Source organism: Petromyzon marinus, unplaced genomic scaffold (genome assembly GCF_048934315.1).
Source record: "Petromyzon marinus isolate PM22_M1 ecotype Great Lakes invasive population unplaced genomic scaffold, UKy_Petmar_22M1.pri1.0 PM_G_Scaffold_86, whole genome shotgun sequence".
Lineage (NCBI taxonomy): Eukaryota > Metazoa > Chordata > Hyperoartia > Petromyzontiformes > Petromyzontidae > Petromyzon > Petromyzon marinus.
In genome coordinates this window covers 157,119-177,374 of record NW_027423042.1, presented here as the reverse complement: position 1 = coordinate 177,374, position 20,256 = coordinate 157,119, and positions in this window count along the sequence as shown.

The window sequence follows — 20,256 nt, the reverse complement described above, 5'->3', positions numbered from 1 at the left end:
CCAGAGGAAAACAAAAATAAACTATATCCTCGTGTTCAACAGAGTTAATAGACTTTACTTCAAACACAAATTTGACACTGTCACACACTGCCATGAGCAAACAGGTGGTGGTGTGACCAGAACCATGCCTGGCCACCTTCATCTGCTCAGCATTAATTCTTCCTCACTCCACCAAGTAATGAATCGAGGATCAATCAACATAGCCGAGGCTATCCGTGTCTCTGTCTCTCTCTCCCCGTGGTGAAGGTGTTCCCCTCCACACATTCAGAGTCAACAGCGGCACGCGCTTAGCGTCTTTGACCGATAGATACATTGACGCACGTATTGTTGGTTCTTTCAGTAAAGTCACGTAGATAGAAAATAAAGATAACAGATTAAATTTAATAAGATAAAGACCACTTGTGTTGCGATCAAAATGTCGTGGGTTTTTTGCTTTATTTAAAAAAAAATATTCTTCATTTAATTTTATTTTCTGTTATTTTAATTTAATTTTTTATCTACGTGACTTTACCGAAAGAACCAAGAATATTAATTCCTGCAGTCACCAAAGTTTTAAGTCAAAACATTCACACACGTTGACCTTGTGTTGTTGTGGGCAGGTCGCTTCTGATAACAAGAGCGGTATAGCAGCTCAAGCGGGCTTGGCCTGGTAACAAAAGAAAATAAAAACTGCGTGAATATTTACAATAAAACAAAGTTACAAAGTGGCGAGCCGGGTGAAGACAAATTAAACTTAAGCGAGATAATTAAAGTGAATGCAATCAGGCGAGGGCAGGAGGCAAGGCCCCGCGTGGCTAGGCCCCGCGTTGTAAAGTTCCAACCTGGACATCGATTCCCATGCTCGCTGCTACTCAACTGACATCCCTACGAGAGAGAGAGGCTCTACCTTGGTAAACAACAACAACCACCACAACCACCACCACAACAACGATGAAAATTTCTCACCTCGGATTTCAGTGCAAGCGCGCACACGGCAGCTTCCTGTTACCTCCCGACAACAGGTAGTGGACGTCACTTCCCCCCCACGAGCGGTTCACCAACTAAATAAATTATGTTAATGAGGCCGGCCCATATGTCGAGGGATGGGGGCGTGGGCGCTGAACCCGTCGCAATAAACTCGCGACGGCTTTAACGGACACATTATGTTAATGAGCCACCAGTCACTGGGCGTAGCTGTGCCCAAATAAGGATTGCCACTGGAACGATATCGGCAGTGACCCAGGCGGAGGTGACGTTCCGCTCAAGAGCGCGGTGGACGGGGGTCGGGGTGAATACCTTGGTGACATGACGTCACTAGCGAGGTACACCTCCACCTGGCGTTTCACGACGATGAAGTATGCAGAGTGGTGACGTCACAGAGTTGATTTAGATTAATTTTTCATTGCTCCCTCCCTTGGGTGTGAGCTCAGCAACAACGTGGACATTATTGTGTATACACTGTGTGTGTGTACACTGTGTGTGTACACTGTGTATACACTGTGTATGTGTGTACACTGCGTGTGTGTACACTGTGTATACACTGTGTGTCACTGTGTCGCTGTGTGTCGCTGTGTCACTGTGTGTCACTGTGTGTGTGTACACTGTGTGTATATATACACTGTGTGTGTACCCTGTGTGTACACTGTGTGTATATACTGTATGCACACTGTGTGTACAGTGTGTGTACACTGTGTGTACACTGTGTGTGTACACTGTGTGTGTACACTGTGTATACTGTGTGTACACTGTGTGTGTACACTGTGTATACTGTGTGTACACTGTGTGTGTGTACACTGTGTGTACACTGTGTATACTGTGTGTGTACACTGTTTGTGTCGGCATTGAACCAAGTCCCCCGGCAAGGCCGTCTACTTAATGACGAGAGAAAATTCATATGAAATGTCCTTTTCAATGAAGTCTTCCAGATGTAAATTGATACAAGCTTTTAATGAAGAAATAAAATCATCTAATTCAAAACACAACACAATTCAATAATGTTTCATTTTAAAACTTCAAAATGGAGCATGGGGTACTTGCGTGAATGCGTCCTTCGTGTGCAAATGTTGTGACTCTCCTGGCCTGAAGGCCGTCAATGTGTTGGACCCTTATTGGTGCACAGCGTCTCAACAACAGCAGTGGGGTTTGCTTCAACCGATAGGTACGAACATCCAGACGTCAATCAGAAAGGATCATTTCTAGTCCCAGTTAGAGAAAATCTACGTCAACACGTAAGACAAAACTACAATTCGTGTTGTAGAGAATGTACCTCCTCCTATACGTGTAACTTTCAAGTGGTATGCCTTGTAACTGATGAATGATCCGAGCGTGCTCCCTATTTCAAAGATAATGAGTTGCTCCAGAGGCAGACGCTTCGTGAAACACAAAAGTACCCTTTGACCTGTATCACAAGAACAACGGGTCTCACTCGAGTTCTCTGTACAGGTTACTTTCAAACACACACACGCACTTTGTCCTACCATCACTTATTCAATGTTTGACCCTCAGACAAAATGTTACATGCATACGCACAATCAGACAAGTATTCATTCTAAATCATTGACGGGCATATTAACAACATTGAATTTCTGCAGCGAAATTGACTGCATCACGTTACATCGTATTAACAAGAAGTTATTTTACAAATACGTACCATCTGCTTAACAGTGTATGTGCAACGTACTATTGTTGCGTCATTCAAAACGAGTAGGCCGTTGCATGCTGGCGTCTGGGTCAAAATGTAGCAAATTCTAAACATTACGCTACAAATAATGAATCACGGCGTTTCGATGGCAACACAAGCAATCGTCATCAGGTGGGACAAGCACAGCAGCAATAAGAAGAAACTGCTGGAGTAGGCGCCTACTACTTCAGCAGTTTCTCTTGCTGTGGTTGTCCCACCTGATGACGATTGCTTGTGTTGTGATCTAAACGCCGTGATCTGTTATGTTTCTACCCACGTGGTGACTTTACCGAAATAACTCAAGAGTGTGGATTCCTGCAGTTACGAAAGCTTCGAATCAAGATTGCCTACAAACTACACAACTGAGATGACGCATCAATCATCGCCCCCTACTGACAGGCTCTTGTCCACATGCAGGCTGGTGCAGGGCCACGACCTTGTGCCACACAGGGGCAGCTGCTACTTGGGGATGCTCTTCGAGTGTTTCAGACGAGGTACGACACGAAACTTTGAGTTGCTGAGGCGATAAAGCAAGCACCGTGTAAATGCAATTGTTATAACATAGTGAATGCTTGGGAGCTTATTGTCTCTCGCTCCTGGTTACAGATCTACCCAACCCATGGGCCCACAAAGTGTTCAACTTCACGTTCTTGTCATTAAAGGCCTGTGACAAAGGTGCATCTATTGGAGCGACATCGTCTCTGGCTTACACATCTACTGGGTCTCCACTTGACTTTGTATTGTCTCGGAGGAAGTCCACCCACACCTCCACTTCTACAAACTGCTGGGAGTTGCCTCACTCTGCCTCACAGTCAGAATTCTCCTCCTGCTTCACGATGTGAAGGTCCCATTTTGGAGTTGAATCTTCATCTTCACATTTTACCTTCACTTCTTCGCTCTTCACCATCACTTCTTCCCTCTTCACCATCACCTCTTCATATTTCACCTCGATACCTTTAAAAGTGTCCAAGCTGGGATTTTCTTCCGGTTCGTGTTTCATGAGGGATGGGCTCATTGCGGCACTTTGACTTTCACAAGCTGATTTCAGACTCCACTCCTTGTGGATCTTCTGATGCTTGTGTTCTCTGGTGTACTTGAAGATTTGATGAATGTGCAAATGCCTTCCCGCAAACACTGCACTTGAAGGGTTTCTCTCCCGTGTGTGTTCTCTGGTGTTTTTTAAGAGCAGATGACTGTGAAAATGCCTTCCCACACACAGTGCACGTGAAGGGTTTCTCTCCCGTGTGTGTTCTCTGGTGTGCTTTAAGAGCAGATGACTGTGAAAATGGCTTCCCATACACACTGCACTTGAAGGGTTTCTCTCCCGTGTGTGTTCTCTGGTGTTTTTTAAGAGCAGATGACTGTGAAAATGCCTTCCTACAAACACTGCACTTAAAGGGTTTCTCTCCCATGTGTGTTTTCTGGTGTCTTTGAAGATTATATGAATCTGGAAATGCCTTCCCACACACAGTGCACTTGAAGGGTTTCTCTCCCATGTGTGTTCTCTGGTGTGTTTTAAGACGAGATGACCATGAAAATGCATTCCCACACACACTGCACTTGAAGGGTTTTTCTCCTGTGTGTGTTCTCTGGTGTTTTTTAAGAGTAGATGAATCTGAAAATGTCTTCCCACACACACTGCACCTGAAGGGTTTCTCTCCCGTGTGTGTTCTCTGGTGTGTTACAAGAGGAGATGACTGTGAAAACGCCTTCCCACACACACTGCACCTGAAGGGTTTCTCTCCCGTGTGTGTTCTCTGGTGTGTTACAAGATTACATGACTGTGCAAACGCCTTCCCACACACACTGCACCTGAAGGGTTTCTCTCCCGTGTGTGTTCTCTGGTGGTTCTGAAAAACTGATGGCCATGCAAATGCCTTGTTACACACAGTACATTTGAAGGGTTTCTCTCCTGTGTCAGTTCTCTGGTGCCGTGTCAAATCTCCAGTCCGATCCGTGCTGTATGCACTCCGGTCGCATTGTTGCCTTGTCCTACCGAGCTGCGCTGAGTGCATTTGCTCCATCAGACCAATTCTGCGGAGGAAGCGTCAGAGGAAGTGTCAGCTGCAGACAGAAAAAAATAATATCCACACCATCTACACGTCAGTATCGAGGCACAGAGGAATGCATATATAGTCACATGTGACTTACACGTCTATATTCATATATTCATGATGTAGTAAAAACTTTCCCAAATTAATCACAGGGCTGTTATGGCACACAATGAGAGGGCAAATGGTTATAAACATGCCTGGAAGCCCTCGTATCTTCAAAATTAATGTTCACCCAAAACTCCGAGCACACAATTTCGGCTGTCTGGCTACAAAAGGAATATTTATGAGCGCTAAATTCAGCTGACATAGCAAAGGGTGTTGAAAACAATACTATCTGTGTTAATTCATAAATTAATTCATAAATCAATGTTCAATCACAACTTAGAGGTGTGAATCCAGGCTCAGATCTCCTTGAATGCTGGGATGAACAGTTCCGACTTCAGCTGCATGTGTGTGCTGTGTTAACTTCCTGTTTCCATTCTTATAAAGAGTTCCAGAGAAAAACAAAAATAAACTATTGTTTTGATATAACCTCCGTGTTCAACAGAGTTAATAGACGTTACTGCAAACACAAACTGTACACTGTCACTGGGTAAACAGGCGGTGGCGTGTCTAGAATCATGCCTGGCCACCTTCATCTGCTTCGGCATGAATGCTTCCTCACTTCACCAAGTAATTAATTGAGGATCAACGAACATAACCGAGGCTAACTGGAGTTTGCGTGTCTCTCTCCGTGGTGAGATGTTAACTACCTCACCTGGTATACAGGAAGTCGTGGGTTCGATCCCGACCCTGACGCCTGCTGTATATTTGGAGTTTACGCGTCTCTTCGCTGAGTGTCTTTGACCGATAGACATTGACACACGTATTCTTGTTGATTTCGGTAAAGTTACGTAGATAGAAAATAACAATAACAGATAATACAATTACATTAAATAAAGACCACTTGTATTGCGATCAAAACGTGAGTTTTTTTGCTTTATTTCCAATTTATTTTTATTTATTTTTATTTTATTTTCTATCTACGTGACTTTACCGAAAAAACCAAGAATATGAATTCCTGCAGTCACCAAAGTTTTAAGTCAAAACATTCACACACGTTGACAAAGCCTCACCTTGTGTTGTTGTGGGCAGGTCGCTTCTGATAACAAGAGCGGTATAGCAGCTCAAGCGGGCTTGGCCTGGTGAAAAAAATAAAAACTGCGTAAATATTTACAATAAAACAAAGTTACAAAGTGGCACGGTACACACACATGCACAGTACACACACACACACAGTACACACACACGGTGCACACACACGCACGACACACATGCACACACACGCACAGTACACACACACACAGTACACACACACGGTGCACACACACGCACGACACACACGCACAGTACACACACACGCACAGTACACACACGCACAGTACACACACGCACGGTACACACACACGGTGCACACACACGCACGACACACACACAATACACACACACGCACAGTACACACACACGGTGCATACACACGCACGACACACACGCACAGTACACACACATGCACAGCACATACACACGGTGCACACACACGCACGATACACACGCACACACACGCTCAGTACACACGCACGGTACACACACACGGTGCACACATACGCACGATACACACGCACGATACACACGCACACACACACAGTACACACGCACGGTACACACACGCACGGTACACACACACACATGGTACACACACGCACAGTACACACACACATGCACGGTACACACACACAGTACACAGACGTATGTACGGCACGCCCACACTCCTTCAGTCACGTGACTAAGGTTGACCCGTCTCCCGCGGTGACCTCTTGGCTCTCTCGTCTCTCCTCGACACGTAGATTCATTTCTTACTCTTACCTAGAAACCTCACTGTCTGTCTGTCTCTGTGGACGCAACTTGCGAGGAATTGTACTCACACACTGTGGGGTTTACGTTTCAAATAAAGTGCCCAGATACCACGCGATAAGCCCCGTGGTGAGCCAGTTCTATTCCTATTTCCAATCCGTCAACTTGAAAGTAGTTAAATTAACAATTTATTACTAATCTCCATATATACCAAAGGCAAAGTTGTGAATGTGTGAGTCTGTTCAAAATGTTTAGCGTACTTCCCGACACGCACCAAGCTTGATGCCATGTGGGTAATTTCCAGACTGTACCCCGTGCAAACATTATAAAAATAGACTTTTGTATATTTTTGGGGGGGGCGCGCAATAATTTATAAGCATGAAAACACCACGATGCATAGGACTTACTTTGATTAGAATCTTGGAATTGTGTACATGTTGAAATTGTTAAATGAGCATTTTGAGCACACTGCTGTTTTAATAAATGTTAATGATTCTGAGAATATAAGTGTAATTCTGAGCATCATAATGACCATATTGGAATTGTCATCATGAATGGGGGTACAATTATTTTTAGTAACAATAGGAATGCGGTTTTGAGCATGACTATTGATATTTCGGACACATTTATGACAATAGATTCACGATTAAATTGCGATTTTGTTTTGCTCATCAATCAGGACACTGTTAATGATGCGCATGCCCATAAATTGTTGAAATGACTAGAAATGCAAGTTGTGTATACTCTCCAACCCCATTCCTCTACCTACCCATTCCCTTGACGGGCTCCGTGCCCACTTAAACCCATGACGATGGCGGTGATGATTCCACCTCTCGCCGTAACAATCAAAGCACCTCCAACTTCTGAATGCAAAGGTGCTGGTTGGTGCAACGCCAAAACACATCGTCAACGCCGCTCCCAAGCCCGCCCTACGTTAGTTACATCGCTAGAATCAACAAAATAAAAAGTTCCACAGAGGAAACTAAAATGACATTACGCAATCCCCAAAGTTGCACGCGGTAGGCTACACGACTCGGAGAACAGCGTCAGACTTCAAGACTTGCATCGCCATCATCATTCTTCCTCTCCACAAGTCATCGCACGTCAATATTCAACAAGCTGCACACACGTTCAAGTCACCTCTCGACCCCCACCACCTGCACAGTTAACGCGATCAGACCCGGGGGTCAAATTAAAATTGTGTCGTCTTTGGTGACGTATTGCAATCGGTGTAATTTTAATGATGTCCGTACAGCAACTGGTGTACGTACATCGAATTATATCATTGACAACGGGGTCCGCTTTTGCGATATCTGCGTGCGGTCTTTTAATTATATAGATACGTAGTCAGTTCATTAGTAGGGGGTTCCTCTATAAGGAATTGTAATTGTAAAATGTATTACTTAATAATACGCTTCCAGGCCGCACTTAGCTTGTAGCGGTCAGAGCAGTTAAAATGACTGTACATGTAAAATAAATTTGATTAAAACATTTAATTTAATGTAGGTATAAAATAAATGTAATTTAAATAAAATAATGTAATTCATTTAAAAAATTAAATTAAACGTAGGTATTAAATAAAATAAATGTAATTTAAATAAAATACATTTTATTTATTAAAATGTTAATTTAACGTAGTTATAAAATAAAATTAACTTAAATAAATTAAATTTATTAAAAATTTCAATTTAATTTTACGTAGGTATGAAATAAAATAAATTTAAATAAAATTTAATTTATTACAAAATTAAATTAAATTTAACGTAGATATAACATAAAATACATTTAATTTAAATTATAAAAAATGTTCTTTCATAAAAAAATACGTAGGTATAAAATAAGTTTCAATCAACTTAATAAAAAATTTAATTAAATTTAACGTAGGTATAAAATAAAATGTAATTAAATTAAATAATTTTATTTTCTACCTCCGTGACTTCACCGAAAGAAACAAAGAGTGTGGACCCACGTGACATCAAGGCTGTCCTAGTCTAGGCAAGGCCTCAGGGTGTACCGGGCCTTTCACAGCAGCAGCAGCAGCAACAACGGTTCTCTTGAGAAAATGCTTTAAAAAATAAAGTCAACGTAGCTTACCTTGACACTCGCGAACTTTAATGATTAAAATAATTAAAACAAAACTAAACACGCACACGCACATGGGCGCGCGGTGGTCAGCGTGTACGGCATTAAAAATGGTAGCGTCCTCCCCGCGATCTGATTGGTCGCCGCGCGCCAAAGTGGGGAGGGGGGAGGGTCAGCGATCCGATTGGTCGAGAGGCAAATCTGGGCGCGTCTCCGGCGATGGTGCGCAGCGATTGGTCAACGGTTGTCCTATGCTAATTTTGGTATGCTAATTAATTTTAATCTGTATGCTAATGCAGAATATTTATCCATACTCATTAAGTTTAATGTTTATCCCAAATTAGTTAAAAATGTATGCTCGTTTAGTTAACATTCTATGATAGTATCGTTATATTTTTGTTATGCTATAATAACAGCAGTGCATAGTGGCTGTGGTGGTACCTGCTATGATTACAGCAGTACATACTGACCGTAATGGTATGTTGCACACTCGAAATGAAGGACATGGGCAAGTGCTCCAAATCGAGGGGAAGCACATTTATTGTGGTTAATCTGTAATCTTGTGAAGAACAGCACCATCACTCTGTAAAATGCACCAACACGTATGTCACACACAGCATTTCTTCCGAGTCGCCATTAACCATGTGGCGGGTTTACAAGCGTGGTTAATCATTAACAGTTTTCTCTTACACCCAATTCTACTACTGATAAACCATCTTTGTCTTTGACAATCACATTTGCACGTTTTTGTTGTCGCTGCAAGTTTACTCATGCATGGGGTGACTTGGCTTCGCAGTCTCTTTGCGCCATGTGTTGGTGAGCCGTTGAACAGCTGAAAAGTGTAAAACTATTCCTCGTTACTTGTTGTTATGGCATTCATTTAAGTTGTTTAGGCTGCTGCTGCTGCTATTATGGCACAGAGAATCTAAAGCAAACAGAAGATCCAGCATCACGCTGTCACGGTTACGGTTGAAGTGCGTCCGTTGACATCATGGATGCATGTGGCAGACGTGAACTCTGAAACCACAATAATCACAAGACGTAATTATTTCACGAAAATATTTTAGACATCTTTAAAATAAATATACACGGTGAGTTTTCTTTTCCCCTCGGAGATCCGAAGTGTAATACTATTGCAGTTGGCTTCTTGATAAAAAAAAACCCAGCCAGATGAGTCCCACGTATGCAAAAACGGTTCACAGTTTTAGTTTTGTCACGCTTCTAACCCCACGTGTCCAGGAACAGTGTTGATGATGTGGGGGGGGGGGGGGGGCCCGCTCGCGTTGGGCTTGTGTGCCCCCCACACCGCCGATTATCAACTCCAGTGAGGCGACTGGTGGTGTCAGTGCAGGATTAAGCTAGTGCGGGGACTGTAGCATATGTTTATAAAGGGGCCCTAAACATTTTTTCAAACATTTTTTTACTTGCATAGTAAAGTAATTGTATTTTTTCATTCGCTATACAGCAAGATAATACGACAAATCGCTAACCTTAAACACTCAGTCGTCGTTCATAAAGGTTGAAAGCGGTATAGTACTATAGTAATAGAGCAAGTGCAGAATCAATGAACCGGAATTGATAGCTTGAAAGGATTTAGCGCGGGGTCCTTGAAAGTGCGGGGCCCGTAGCTACTACACGTGTGTGGCTACTACACACGTGTAGCTACTTGTGCTACAAGGAGAATCGGGCACTGGGTGGTGTTCACCCAATCTGACATTGCCCACCATTCTCTGCGAACGATTAATGATTATTGGTGCTGCATCAACAGCATGAACCCTACCCCACCAACTAAACTCCAAATATCGATACTGTGTGTTTTTAGCCCATCAGTCGATTGTCTCGCCAGGCCAATATTATTTGGCAGCATTAGTTTAAGCGAGCACACCGCTTGTTTGCGTTATCCTCCAGTGTATTTAAGGCTCTGGTGACATCACGTGGGCCAATTTGGCCAAAATTTCCACGTCTTTTCGGGAACGGTAAAACATTTTCAAAGTAACTGCTTTTATTGCACGTGCTGACAGAGGCGTGAAATATGAGACTCGTCAGGTGATTATTCCCGCATCATGTAATGTAACATTGAATTAACGAAACGCCCCACTTGAAGTTATTTGTTACAGAAATGCGAACCTTGAAAACAAACATTCTTAGTCTGAAAAGTGGTGAAGCAACATTACAAAACGGGGGGAAAAAACAGGAACCAGACGTTGCCAAACAATAACCACAGAATGTGACTTTAACGTTTTTTGTTTCCATGAAATGTTACGCCCTAAAATGGTTTATCCAGCAAATACAGCACTTTTGTTTAAAAACCTATCCAGTAAAACGGATGTCTCAAACACGAGTCGGCATGGTTGTATTTTCAGTCGTGATTTTTACTACCAAAATGAGGCAAATATGTCGAACGAATCATTGATTACAACTCGCATTGTCCCTCTCCTCTGTCACCTTGGCCCTACATTCAACACGCATTGTTACTACTACTACATGGAGTCTCGTCTTTTAGTATTATACCGATAATCGACTGCTGTTATGCAATAACGCAATCTTAAGGCGTCATTTCAAACGTTAACAACGTTTATCACGTGCGCACAAACCAAACGCTAGTGGGGTGGGAAAGTCAAGAGCATACAAATGCTGATAAAGCTTGGACAATCAACAATTTTTCTTGTGGAGGTGGGTGGATGGGTGGGCCCAACACACGGGCTTTAATAATGTTGATAGCGTTCACATGTCCTTTCGGTGAACTGCGGTTAAATCGACATTTTAGAACATGGCTCGCTTAGAAATTTGACTCTGTTCTGATAATATAATTTTTGCCATCTGTTACCATTTGCACAATTTTTTTTGGCCATGCAGCGAATGAAACTTGGCCGTTCTCGATGGGTTTTGCTCACGTCGTGCTGCGTGCTTGGATGGGATACCTTACGCGATTGATCTCACTGGAGCAGCCAGGAGCATATGTCGCAACATATAGAAATACAATTAATCATAACTTCCCGTGATCATCAACTTACAATCTGGCCTTCCGGGCTTACGTTATCAAGCACTAAAATGCTGCTGAAACGCTTTTTTTGTAACATGGAAAAAAAACGGAAATGCATTGAAATGCTATTACCCTTATTGCTTCAATAAAGTGAATGCATTTTTTTAATAGCCAATACAACATTCATTTTGCTTGGGAGGACGTTGCGAACTCATTAGCACCGCGTTTGCTTCGTTTTGTCGTACACGCACAGTAGAAAAGCGACCGGGCTTACTCATTTGGAGCCAGCTGATCTTTTGCGCAGCTAATTCGTCGTTCCGTGATGAGAGGTGCCATTGTAAACTCGTGCAGAAGCCGCCAGCCGTCCGTCGGGAGAGAGTGTGCACACGGTGCCACTTTCAACATGTTGCTTGTTGTATGTCTGAAACAGTTTAAAGACATGCCTTATGTAAAATGTATGAGAGAAAAGACGCTTTTTGCGAGCTTGCACAGCTTTACATTTTTATGCTAATTCCTTTGTCAAGGCGTTTTTTTATGTTTACCCACTCACAGCTTAAAGGAGGCGACCTGCGCTGGACTTGTTTAATGGTACAGTATGTTCATTCAATTAGTGGCATCCCAAACTCTCACGGTGGTGCTAATGTATCTTTGATTCTATTTGCGAGCTTGCACAGCTTTACATTTTATGCTAATTCCTTTGTCAAGGCGTCTTTTCTGTTTACCCACTCACAGCTTAAAGGAGGCGACCTGCGCTTGACTTTTTTTCACTCCCAACGCTGTCCTCCGGACAGGTTGGTCTCTTCACCTGATGAAGGCCACTTGTGTTGTGGTCGAAACGTCGTGATTTTTGTTATTTTATTTTTTACCTACGTGACGTTACCCAATAGAACCAAAGAGTATGGATCCTTGCAGTCACCAAAGCTTCAAATCTAGAAGAGATTAGGAGTGTTAATATGAAATTATTGCAATTTTTTTTTAAGTCTGTCAGAGAAAATATGGCGATGGTGTACATTTTCTGTAAAGAGAGAAGATCGTCGTCTATCCCAAAAATATTGCCCGTAAATGTAAGTCTGTAAAGGTGAAACGCAAGTAAAACTTTCCCACTGACACACGTGCTTGGAATCGCCTGAGTGGAACAAACACCGAGACAGATATTGACATCGAGAGACAAGTAAGGTCACGCCCGAGGCGATGTTGTCAGCCGAAGAGATGGAGTAACAAGATCAGCTGGTGTGCAGGCGCTACATACGGATTGTTACATCGCAAGGCCGTGAATGATTGTGGATGTTTGTGGATGACCTTCATCCCAGCAGTGGATGATGGATTGACAAACTATGTGCGGAGTTTAATTAGCCTGGGTCTGCAAGAGCGGATCAATCCCACTCTTGATTCTAATTGCTATGGCTTCCGCTACGTTCTGCCCCAGTTTTGGTGTTTTTGCAACTTCGTAGCGCCAACAAAATCATCGCCCTTGTTGCTGGAACGTGGTTGTGCACAAATAACACATTCATCAATAACTCTGCTTTTACAACGATGAAAACACGTGACTTTTCGACCAATGGTTTTTCATCTCGCGCACACTTTAAAATAAATATTGAATTTTTTTTATTTACGGATGAAAATGTACCGCAGTATAACGATTGTCAGCCCCGTCTCAATTCCAGGGCTGTATTAGTCATGGGAGTTGTTTAGACATACTTCGGTGAAAGGATGTGGCCCAGGACCAGCTAAGATATCACTTCTGATTGATGTCAGCCGTGCCTGGGAATCGAACTGATGTTTCAAGATTCAGTGCAATATACTCGTCATTAGCTCGGTTAATAGAGTGGCGTGTTTGTAAGTATACCAACACTAACCACTGCACTACCGTTGGCTATGGAAATAGCCGTTCCCAAAACATAAAGAACCGACATTGGCATGCGGTGTAAACCATTTCAGTGAATGCTGGGTTCGGTAAGACCTCGACAGCCATGAAACACATTCTGTTTTTAGATCTTAGAGGGATAAAATATAACGTAGAATAGAGCTGTGGAGATCAATAACAAAGTCGACATTTCTGCACGCTTTGGGAAGATGTTTTGTTCTGCTTTGATAGGGGGAAAAAATACAAAGTACTCATTTCAGTTTCATTTATTTTGTATAGCCCTGTGAGCCATTCGGCTCTTGAATCAGGTGCAACCTCAACAAACTAAAAACATGAACAAGAAAACATCTTAAAGTGACTTTGTGTGACTGTGCAAACAGAAAATACAAGAAAAAAACATCAAAATATTCAAGCAGCAATAGCACCGTACACCAACGCTGTGTGCAAAAATCCCAGTGGGATGCAAGTCAAACAACAGCAACCAAAAGACAACTAAGACTAAAGCCATCAGTCTAACTCCGTACTACAATAAACACAAACATGGCCAAACCAAAAAACGTTTTAGAAATCACCAAAATAAAGCCATAAAAGCAATGTATCAGTGATAATAGGATAACAGTGCAGTATATTTTATTAAAGAACTATAAGACATTTCGATTTAGAGCCTTCGTGACTGCAAGGATTCATCTTCTTTGGTTCTTTCGGTAAAGTCACCACGTAGAATGAGAATAAAATAATAAATTGATCAAATAAAATAACACAATAAAATTCTCACGACGTTTCGGCCACAACACAAGCGGCCTTCATCAGGTGAAGGGACGAGACTCGCTCCAGCGCTGTTCTCCAGACAGTCTCGTCCCTTCACCTGATGAAAGCTGCTTGTGTTGTGGCCGAAACGTCGTGAGAATTTTATTGTGTTATTTTATTTTATCAATTTATTATTTTATTCTCATTCTACGTGGTGGTGACTTTACCGAAAGAACCAAAGAACTATAAGACAGCAGTTTAAGCTGCTGTCTTATAGATGATATGTTAACATATGGTATAGCATGACGATTGTATGACTTTTATTTAAATGTTCACATGCCACTCGAGCCTTTTTTATTGACCGCGCGTTTCAACGTTCACGTCACCCATCGGTTATCAGGCGCGTGGTGAGTTCACTTGGCCGTGAGGTGGGGGGTTCACCTCCCACCCACCACCCCCACCGGCGGCGGGTGATGAACGGAGGCGCTGTGGTTGCTTTGCTCCCCCGGACTCCGGGTTAAGGCGGCTGCTGGGAACGACGCCGGACCGGTGGGCCCTGCTCGGGTCCGTCACCAGCAAGGAGCAGAGACGTCTCTCACTCTCACCTCTCACTCTCACCTTTAACTCTCCCCTTTAACTCTCCCCTTTAACCCTCCCCTTTAACTCTCCCCTTTAACTCTCTCACTCTCACTCTCCCCTTTAACTCTCACCTTTAACTCTCCCCTTTAACTCTCTCCTTTAACTCTCCCCTTTAACTTTCCCCTCTCACTCTCACCTTTAACCCTCCCCTTTAACTCTCTCACTATCACTCTCACCTTTAACTCTCCCCTCTCACTCTCCCCTCTCACCCTCCCCTTTAACTCTCTCACTCTCCCCTCTCACTCTCCCCTCTCACTCTCACTCTCCCCTCTCACTCTCCCCTCTCACTCTCCCCTCTCACTCTCCCCTTTAATTCTCCGCTTTAACTCTTCCCTCTCACTCTCCCCTCTCACTGGACAGTGTTGATTCTATGGTGTAGTGTTGAGTCTATGGGCAGTGCTGAGTCTATGGTGCAGTGATGAGTCTATGGGCAGTGCTGAGTCTATGGACAGTGTTGAGTCTATGTGCAGTGTTGAGTCTATGTGCAGTGCTGAGTCTATGGGCAGTGCTGAGTCTATGGACAGTGTTGAGTCTATGTGCAGTGCTGAGTCTATGGACAGTGCTGAGACATCACTATGTAGTCCAGCAGATGTTCTTGCTTGGACCCGACATGTATCCATGATGTTGTGTGGATGCGCCGATGCCAGAACAGCGTGTTGGTAATTACAAGCCCATGGGCTGCACAAAAATCTAGCAGCCTCCTACCATTGTTATTGAGCTGATCTGGCCCATGCCCTCCAATCACTCCAGACCAGGTGCCAGCATCATGACCAACTCGGGCATTGAAGTCACCCAACAAGATGACTCTATCCCGAGGGGCCACTTTAGCCAGCACCTGTGACAGGTCATAGAAGGCATCTGACTCATCGGCTTTGCCTGCATCCCTCCACGGATGTTCGTCTTCGGTGGGGGCATAAGTAACAACGACCACCACTCCTCACCTCCGGTTGATGGGAAGGCGAGCCCAAAGTAGCCTGGGGCTTACAGCTTCCTACACAGGTTTGGGTTAGAACGCCACTCCCTGTTGGTTGGCAGTCTCATGTCGTCATGGTGACGGGTAAACCGTTCATGCCATCGTCATAGTGACAGGTAAACCGCTCACTCACTCCGTCGCCATGGTGACGGGTAAACCAGTCACTCACGTCGTCGTCATGGTGACGGGTAAACCACTCACTCACTCTGTCGTCATGGTGACGGGTAAACCGCTCATGCCATCGTCATGGTGACGGGTAAACCACTCACTCACGCCGTCGTCATGGTGACGGGTAAACCACTCACTCACTCCGTCGTCGTGGTGACGGACGGCTGAACCTAGGGGACGAGGCCCAGAACGAGTGTCTGATGGTGGCGCCATTCTGATGGCGTCGTCCCTCGACCGGGGAATCAAACCCAGGCCGGTGAGTTTGCGGCGCTCCCACTTCTTGCGTGGGTAATGACAAAGACACCACTCCACCCCCCCCCACCCCCCCGTATAGCCCCAACAGGGTGTCGGGGTAAGTGCAGTCAGCGAACAGCAGTGCCTGTGAAGGCTACCGGCACTGTGGCACACGAGGGGGTGGGTGGCCAGCACCACGCCCGGCCGCCTTTGTCTTCCCCAATTCGGATTATCGCTAACCGGGCGTTGGTGGGAATCGAACTCGGTGTCGTCACCAGGTCAGCAGCGCTGACCGCTTCGCTGATTTCCGCCAACACGCCACACGCACGCACAAACACAACAAAGATCCCCCGTGTAGCCTTAACAGACTGCAGGGGCAAGTGCTGTTAGCGAGCACCTATGAAGGCCGTCACAGCACACGAGGGGGTGGGTGGCCAGCACCACGCCCGGCCGCCTTTGTCTCCCGAGTGCACTAACCGCTACGCTACGCACACTCGCGTAGCGTAGAGGTTAGTGCAGCGTAGCGCTGACCTCTACACTACGCACAATGTGTACACTGTGTGTGTGTACACTGTGTGTAAACTATGTGTACACTGTGTGTGTGTACACTGTGTATGTGTACACTGTGTGTGTACATTGTGTGTGTGTGTGTACACTGTGTATACACTGTGTGTTTACAGTGTGGGAACACTGTGTATGTACAGTGTGTGAACACTGTGTGTGTGTACACTGTGTGTGTACACTGTGTGTGTATACACTGTGTGTGTGTACACTGTGTGTGTACACTGTGTGTGTGTACACTGTGTGTGTATACACTGTGTGTGTGTACACTGTGTGTGTACACTGTGTGTACAGTGTGTGTGTACACTGTGTGTATACACTGTGTGTACACTGTGTGTACATTGTGTGTGTGTACATTGTGTGTACACTGTGTGTGTGTACACTGTGTGTGTGTACACTGTTTGTGTCCGCATTGAACCGAACCCCCGGCAAGGCCATCTACTTAATGACTAGAGAAAATTCACACGAAATGTCCTTTTCAATGGAGTCATCCAGATGTAAATTGATACAAGCTTTTAATGAAGAAATAAAATCATCTCATTCAAAACACAACACAATTCAAAGATGTTTCATTTTAAAACTTCAAAACGGAGCATGGGGTACTTGCGTGAATGCGTCCATCGTGTGCAAATGTTGTGACTTTCTTGGCCTGTAGGCCGTCAATGTGTTGGACCCTTATTGGTGCACAGCGTCTCAACAACAGCAGTGGGGTTTGCTTCAACCGATAGGTACGAACATCCAGACGTGAATCAGCGAGGTGCATTTCTAGTCCTAGTTAGACAAAATCTACGTCAACACGTAAGACAAAACTACAATTCGTGTTGTAGAGAATGTACCTCCTCCTATACGTGTAACTTTTAAGTGGTATGCCTTGTAACTGATGAAAGATCCGAGCGTGCTCCCTATTTCAAAGACAATGAGTTGCTCCAGAGGCAGACGCTTCGTGAAACACAAAAGTACCCTTTGACCTGTATCACAAGAACAACGGGTCTCACCTGAGTTCTCTGTACAGGTTACTTCCAAACACACACACACACTTTGTGCTAACATCACTTATTCAATGTGTGACCCTCAGACAAAATGTTACATGCACGCGCACAATCAGACAAGTATTAATTCTAAATCATTGACGGGCATATTAACAAAATTTAATTACTGCAGCGAAATTGACTGCATGACGTTACATCGTATTAACAAGAAGTTATTTAACAAATACGCACCGTCTGCTTAACAGTGTATGTACAACGTACTATTGTTGCATCATTCAAAACGAGTAGGCCGTTGCATGCTGGCGTCTGGGTCAAAATGTAGCAAATTCTAAACATTACACTACAAATAATAGATGAGGGCACTTCGATGGCAACACAGCAATCGTCATCAGGTGGGACAAGCATAGCAGCAATAAGAAGAAACTACTGGAGTAGGCGCCTACTACTTCAGCAGTTTCTCTTGCTGTGGTTGTCCCACCTGATGACGATTCTTTGGGCTGTGATCTAAACGCCGCGATCTGTTATGTTTCTACCCATGTGGTGACTTTACCAAAATAACTCAACAGTGTGGATTCCTGCAGTCACCAAAGCTTCGAATCAAGATTGCCTACAAACTACACAACTGAGATGACGCATCAATCATCGCCCCCTACTGACAGGCTCTTGTCCACATGCAGGCTGGTGCAGGGCCACCACCTTGTGCCACACAGGGGCAGCTGCTACTTGGGGATGCTCTTCGAGTGTTTCAGACGAGGTACGACATAAAACTCCGAGTTGCCGAGGCGATAAGGCAAGCAAGCGTGTAAATGCAATTATTATAACATCGTGAATGCTTGGGGGCTTATTGTCTCTCGCTCCTGGTTAAAGATCTACCCAACCCACAGGTCTATAAAGACTGGCCGCTCTTACTCTGCAGGTTGAACCTAGCAACTGAGTGTCCAACTTCACGTTCTTGTCATTAAAGGCCTGTGACAAAGGTGCATCTATTGGAGCGACATCATCTCAAGCTTACACATCTATCGAGTCTTCACTTGACTTTGTATTGTCTCGGAGGAAGTCCACCCACACCTCCACTTCCACAAACTGCTGAGAGTTGCCTCGCTCTGCCTCACAGTGAGAATTCTCCTCCTGCTTTACGTTGCCTCCATCGATGTGAAGGTCCCATTTTGGAGTTGAATCTTCATCTTCACATTTTACCTTCACTTCTTCCCTCTTCACCATCACTTCTTCACATTTCACCTCGATACCTTTAAAAGTGTCCAAGTTGGGATTTTCTTCCGGTTCGTGTTTCATGAGGGATGGGCTCATTGCGGCACTTTGACTTTCACAAGCTGATTTCAGACTGTACTCCTTGTGGATCTTCTGATGCTTCTGTGTTCTCTGGTGTGTTTTAAGAGCAGATGACTGTGAAAATGCCTTCCCACACACACTGCACCTGAAGGGTTTCTCTCCCGTGTGTGTTCTCTGGTGTATGTTAAGAGCAAATGACTGTACAGATGCCTTCCCACATACAGTGCACTTGAAGGGTTTCTCTCCCGTGTTTGTTCTCTGGTGTTTTAAGAGCAGATGAATCTGAAAATGTCTTCCCACACACAGTGCACTTGAAGGGTTTCTCTCCCGTGTGTGTCCTCTGGTGTTTTTTAAGAGCAGATGACTGTGCAAATGCCTTCCCACACACAGTGCACTTGAAGGGTTTCTCTCCCGTGTGTGTTCTCTGGTGTGTTTTAAGAGCAGATGAATCTGAAAATGCCTTTCCACACACACTGCACTTGAAGGGTTTCTCTCCTGTGTGTGTTCTCTGGTGTGTTTTACGAGCAAATGAATCTGAAAATGTCTTCCCACACACACTGCACTTGAAGGGTTTCTCTCCCGTGTGTGTTCTCTGGTGTCTTTGAAGATGAGATGAATCTGAAAATGCCTTTCCACACACACTGCACTTGAAGGGTTTCTCTCCTGTGTGTGTTCTCTGGTGTGTTTTAAGAGCAAATGAACCTGAAAATGTCTTCCGACACACACTGCACCTGAAGGGTTTCTCTCCCGTGTGTGTTCTCTGGTGCTTTTTAAGAGTAGATGAATGTGAAAATGTCTTCCCACACACTGCACCTGAAGGGTTTCTCTCCCGTGTGTGTTCTCTGGTGTGTTTTAAGAGTAGATGAATCTGAAAATGTCTTCCCACACACAGTGCAATTGAAGGGTTTCTCTCCTGTGTGTTCTCTGGTGTGTTACAAGAGTAGATGACTGTGCAAACGCCATCCTGCACATCGTGCACCTGAAGGGTTTTTCTCCTGTGTGTGTTCTCTGGTGTGTTACAAGATCAGATGACTGTGCAAATGCCTTCACGCACACACTGCACTTGAAGGGTTTCTCTCCTGTGTGTTCTCTGGTGTTTTTTAAGAGTAGATAAATGTGAAAA